This window comes from Crocodylus siamensis, chromosome 1 (assembly GCF_052110815.1).
Source record: "Crocodylus siamensis isolate JL-2025a chromosome 1, ASM5211081v1, whole genome shotgun sequence".
NCBI lineage: Eukaryota > Metazoa > Chordata > Crocodylia > Crocodylidae > Crocodylus > Crocodylus siamensis.
In genome coordinates, this window is record NC_143395.1 from 116724123 (window position 1) to 116730122 (window position 6000).

The window sequence follows — 6000 nt, forward strand, 5'->3', positions numbered from 1 at the left end:
GAAAGCCCTCTGAGTCCTAAACGGTGCTTACTGTGTAGAACCAAAGTCCCTATAGACTCGTATAAAGACAGTTTTCTTCACATCAACTGTTTTACTGGCCAAGTACAGGATTGCCATCTACTGGAGATTAGTGAAAAAAACATCAATGTATAGATATCAGTATTACTTTATTAGGACACTGTGTTGCCTGTACAGTTTTTTTCTACAACCTCTCTGTACCTCTTCATAATCAACCCAAATCTAGCAAACCCAAGTGCAGCCTTGTTGAAACTACTACTGCCTCTTTCCGTTTTGTGTATGTGTGTACTGACATGGACTATTATTATATAAGAGGAAGTGGTTGATACATTCCTAAGGGACGGCCCACACATGTATCAGTTTTACAAGTTAAAAGGAACTCTGGCCTGCAAAACAAAGTGATAATATGCACTTAGAGCTGGATGATTAGTTAAGCTTACGGGAACACTGTCACTTAGGTATGAAAATTTCTTAGCCATGGGGTTCTATGTTTGTGTGATCTCTGTGGTCTCCTGACAGTCATAAAAATATGTTCTGGACAATCAAATAATATATTAGTCAGAGACTGACTTCCTAAGAATGGAATTTATGTCAAAGGCAAATTAAAATTAAACACCCAAAGCCTTACCCCTCCTCATTTTTCCCTGTTTATACAAAAACAGTGATCCTGGGCGTTTAAACCTATTAATATATACATCATTAGACATCCCTCAAAATGGAAAGAACACTTAGCTTGCAAAGTCAACTGCTCAAAAGTTAGGAATTGCTAGATTGTTGTTGCTTCTGTAACTTTAAATTTGCCTCCCTTTTGTTTTACTACAATACACTTCTAATGGCATGATCCCATGTTTTCCATAGGACACCTGCCTCTCACAGTGCAGAGGATGACCAGCTCTGGGGAGGAAGCAGGGTTGTGTAATGAAAGAGGCAAGCCTTCTCTTAATTTGTTGCAGAAATCTGAAAGTGCATGCTGAATGAGGCAGACAACTACAGGTAGAAAAAGAATGGTCTTGCAGTTCAGGCAATTACCTAAAGGATTGGATTACAGGTTGCATTAGAGCAGGCACTTTAAATAAGGAGTGTTAAACTTCTCTGCCCTTCTCCTACTCCCCTCCTCCCCCCAGTCCAAAACTGGATCATGGGACTCCTCACAGTCTGGATCTGGACCACAGGAATCTTTGTGGGCTGGATCTGGACCACCCCGCCTCTGGTAGCAGGGTGGGCATTATCAGATAACCACAAGGATTAACCAGCCATCACTTACCCCCCCACCAGTGACACAGATATCCAACGGGGCTCCCTACACTGAATTCAGCAGCAGATACCCCTGTCCCTGCTCACTCCACCCCTGAATTCTCTGCCTCTCAAGTAGCCCTATGTGCTGGGTGATACAGCTCCACAAGCCGTATCTTTGACACCCCTGATTTAAGCAAACTTCCCATGGGTAGTTGCTATTTCTGTTTCCTCATTTTATAGGTACCTGACCTGATGACCTGGAGCTGAACTGAAGTCATTGGGATTTGTGCTTTGACCATATAAATTGCTTTAAAAGCTGAAGTGTGAAAAAATCAGACAATAGAACATATCAGGCTGGATATTCAATGTACGTGACAACTTCTGAAGCTCATCTGTCAATAAATGAAATTGTTTTTAAAAAATTTAACCTAGCTGGTACTCACACAAGGTACCCCCTCTCCAACTGAAGGGATTTAGCGAGTGCTAGTACACTGTGGGAGGGGTAGCTGCTCCCCTCCTATCCCCTATAGAGTAGAGCCGAGCCCAGTCGGAACTTAACCATATACGGGTTTAATAGGAGAAGAACCAGGTGAGATATGACACAGGTGTGGGGAAGGGGGGCAATGGGTGCAGGAGAACAAGAGGGGATTAAGTAAAGGTAAGGTGCACATATACATCTAGGAGAGGCAAATCAACAACAAGCTTGAGGAGCAAGCTTTCACAAAATATAAGGCGTAGATTCACAAAATTTGAGGTGCAGGCACCCTGGGGGAGGGGAGGGAAGGAGAACACTTCTACCCAGTGGGGAATTGGCAACTCACCCCTCTGGTTCCCTGGCTGGGAATCAAACAGGTCTCCCACATGGTAGGTGAGAGCTATACCACTGAGCTATCAATACCTGGGCTGCTGCCTGCAGCCCCAGGCTCTAGTGCCTCTGAGATCCTCTGCCTGCTGTCTGCACACCGACCTGCCTGGCTTCAGGCCAGCAGGGAGGAAAAGAGGGGCAGTCGGAAAGAACTCAGGGCTTTTGTGCCTCCAGGACCACCCCACGCTGCTCCAGGTCCCCCAAGTTCTTGGCTTACCTGCTGGGAGCGGGGGGGCGGTGGGGGAGTCAGATGCCTGAATCGCCACCTGCAGCTTAGGATTTGATCCCCATTGCACGCCACCTGCATGCCAAGACTTGGCTTTTCTTCTGGGGTGTCAGATGCCTGAACTGCCGCCTGTGGCTTGGGGGTTTGATCCAAACAGGGGATCCGCCATGCATGCCACTGCCACCGAGCCAAACTTTGCCTCCAGCTCAGACTCTCCACCGGTTTCAGGGCTCTTCTTGGGCAACTGTTCTGGCCCCGCTGGTTAGCTCTCACCAGCTCTTCAGGGCCCCTCTTCTTCATCCCTCAGCAATCACTATTTTCAAGGGCCAGGTGCACTGTACCTTTTATCTCCCTGGCTGGCGGGACCAATCGGGCAACATGAGAGGTGAGTCTACTCTCAGGTCCAGTTTCCCTACCTGGCACCTGGGTGAGGAGGGGGGCAAGTCTTCTCCTTTTCTAGGATATGATTGGTGGGGAAACAATGGTGGTGCATCACAAAAACTAACCAAAGCATTCAAATGACAAGACCTTGTGATTAAGTGAATCTTTAACTATTAACTTGCTTGGAAGTTAGCCATAAATGGACAGTCCAGCAAGTTTTAGATTGTGTTAAAGGTAACTTTTTGATAAAGACAGTGAGAAACCAAGACAGACACAGGGGGAGGGGGAGAGAGAGAGAGTACACATGCAAATTCATCTCAGTTTGTTTCTTACTAAAACTAAGGAATTTCAGGAGAAGCTGAAAGTAGAAGGCAACTTGGGTGATGGTGATCAGGAAATGCTAGAGTTCATTATCCTGTGGAAAGAAAGAAAGAACAGGAGAAAAATGCTTTGGACTTCAGAAAAGTAGATTTTATCAAACACAGAACTGGTAATCAAAATGCTAAATAAGACAAGTCTAAGGCAAAAAAGGGCAGGGAGGTTATGGGGAGACTGAAACTAGGACCGTGTATGGACTGAGGTTGTTCCTTAAAGAGAACAAAAGAAGTAGGAATCCATAGTGTCAAAAACATTCTGACCTGTTGTGGTCTTTTTGAGCTCTTTGCAACAGAAAAATTGCTCTATTTTTTCTGTGGTGAAAAAAATGAGTGAAAGTTAAGAGCTTGCATTTTCCAAATGGTGTCTTGAATCTAACAAAAATGGTTGAGTACCACTGACCTAGGGGATAACAAGATGACCGATGACAATCAACATGGATTTGCCAAAAGCAACCTTATCTGACCAACTTGATTTCCATCTATAACAAGGTGATGGATGTTGATTAAATGCTGACACAGATTACCTAGAGAGACTGAGGAATTTCTGACATTTTAAAATTCAGGTAAGACAAGCATTTGTCTGGAGTTGTTTAAGCTGAAGTGATCCAGCCTTAATCAGAAGTTTGGACTAAATGAGTGTTTGATACCGTGTTTCACCATCACCACCAGGCTTCACAGGGCATTGTAAAGTTAAAGATCTTAAATTTGGGAGACACTCAGATACTATATAGTGTTAAGTGCCATAAAAAGTTTATGTAGAAATTAATACAGCTGCATGAAGTGCAAGGTTTTTATAGTTTATAGTAAATAAAGCCTAGGGGCAAAAAGGAGAAAACAAATATTGAACAGCTGCTCATTAACTGAGCACCATCCATTATGTGCACTGAATGAAATCCAGTAGAAAAGAATATGGTCATGTTATTACAAACTGTATCATAACATCCACAAGTGGACTGAATAGACCTGTTTCCTGGAAACCTAGTAACACTTAACATTGATTCTTTTTTTGGATGTAATTTCCTATGCTCTTAAAAGAGAAAACTGAAACCCCCCCAGATATTGTATCACCAAGCTAGTGCAGTAATTTATAGATATAGTAAGTTGTCAGGACCAATGCAGATGACTAGATGCAGATGATAAAAGTGTCGCATTTATGGATCAATAGCTAAAGAACATTGAAACATGGGAGCCTTGTGTCTGTTGCATGTTCTAGAGGACAGTGTGCTCTAGTGATCATTGACTTCTCTGCCCCTGCCTGATTACTTCTGCCTAGGCCCATTAAGCCTGTTTCAGTGCCAGTCCTGCCCTCTTGCCTAGAAGGCCTTATTGCCAACCATTAGGGTAGCTGTTCTGATTTACTTCATCTATCTGTACTCCTCAACATTTTGTTTAGGGTAATTTCTCCTCATTGAGTTGACTTGAATGAGAGAGCATGAAGAGCACAGGAGAGACTTGGTTTCAGTTCCCATATTTAGAGCTCCCAGAAGCCAAAAGCAGCAAATTCAGGGAGAGTCCTAATAATCAGCCCCTGGGTGGTAAATTCTCAGTTGATCTTTGGGAGTGGCCCATAATATTAGCAGTTGGTGCAGATTCAGTTCTGAAAAAATATTCAGATTATTTAGCTGACTATTTTTAACAGGTCTCTACTGAGCATATAAAGAACTGTGGTGAGTGTCAAGGGCTATAGGCTATACAGGAAGGACAGGATAGGAAGGAAAGGTGGAGGAGTAGCACTCTACATCAAGGAGGAATATACTTCCTCGTTAATTAGCAAGGGGGTAGAGGGGGGGCACTCTGAGGTGCTCTGGGTTAGAGTAAAAGGCAGTCCAGGGGAGAGAGACTTAACGGTGGGAGTCTACTATAGACCTCCCAACCAGGGAGAAGAGCTCGACCAGGAATTCTTAGGTCAGCTCACAGAGGCAGTGAGGGCTAAGGATGTGGTCATCATGGGGGACCTGAACTTCCCAGACATCTGCTGGGAGGAGCAGTCAGCCAAGTCTGATCGCTCACGTCGGTTCTTAGCCAGAGTGCAGGACCTCCATCTAACCCAGGAGGTGCACAGTCCCACCAGGGGAGACGCCTTGTTGGACCTGGTGAGGGGGCTGCGGGTGATGGGCCACCTGGGAGACAGTGATCATCGCTTGCTGGAATTCACCATCCAGCGTAAGGTGGCAAAGGGCTGCAGCAAGGCAACAGCCCTAGACTTTAGGAGGGCTGACTTCAACAAGCTAAGGAGGATCGTTGGGGAAGCGCTGAGGACCCAGAGGGGAAGGGAATCAGATGTCGAAGGTGAGTGGTTGCTCCTTAAGGAGACGATCCTCCATGCCCAAAGGGAGGTAATCCCAACAAGGGTCAAGGGGAGCAGGAGGGCACATAAACCCCCATGGCTCACTAAGAGCATCCGGGAATGTCTCCTTGCTAAAAGGGAGGCATATACCCAATGGAGAGATGGGGTCATCACCAAGAAGGACTATGTTACAGTCGCCCGAGGATGTAGGGGGGCAGTCAGGAGGGCCAAGGCAGAGTTGGAGATAGGACTAGCTTCCCGGATTAAGGACAATAAGAAGTCCTTCTTCAAATACATAGGGGGTAAAAAGAGGGTCCCGGGTAATGTGGGGCCCCTGCAGGACACGATGGGCAACTTAGTCATCACGCCAGATGACAAAGCTAACATATTTAACGATTTCTTTGCCTCTGTCTTCCTAAGTAGGGACCAGTTCAGCCACCTCCCTGCTGGGCCCCCCTTGGGCCCCGAGAGAGACACGCCTGGGCCAGGGGTTAGCAAGGAGTTAGTTAGGGTACTTCTGGAGAGGCTGGACGTGTTCAAGTCCGCTGGTCCGGACGATCTTCACCCTAGGGTTCTACAGGAACTGGCCGAGGTCATTGCGGGACCCCTG